Genomic DNA, 260 nt, shown 5'->3' with positions numbered 1-260 from the left:
CCATCAATTTTCGCTAAAAACACAAAGGCTATAGCCTTTGTATATCTTGCGAAAATTGAAAAAAATAAAAATCGCTGGAAATGGTTGGGATTGGTCCGACAGCATCCTCTCTCAATATCTCCGCCGAAATTTCACGCCGCCGGGCTATTTTACGTGAGTTACTCGTGTTTTTCTCGGACCGGCTCGCGCGCCAGATTCAAAAGACCACCCCTTAAAACTCAAGTTTCTCCGGACAGGGGTGGTTTATGGCGGAACCAAAA

Source organism: Frankliniella occidentalis, unplaced genomic scaffold, assembly GCF_000697945.3.
Source record: "Frankliniella occidentalis isolate FOCC.00 unplaced genomic scaffold, Focc_3.1 Scaffold295, whole genome shotgun sequence".
NCBI classification, from domain to species: Eukaryota; Metazoa; Arthropoda; class Insecta; order Thysanoptera; family Thripidae; genus Frankliniella; species Frankliniella occidentalis.
This window is presented reverse-complemented; position numbering follows the sequence as displayed.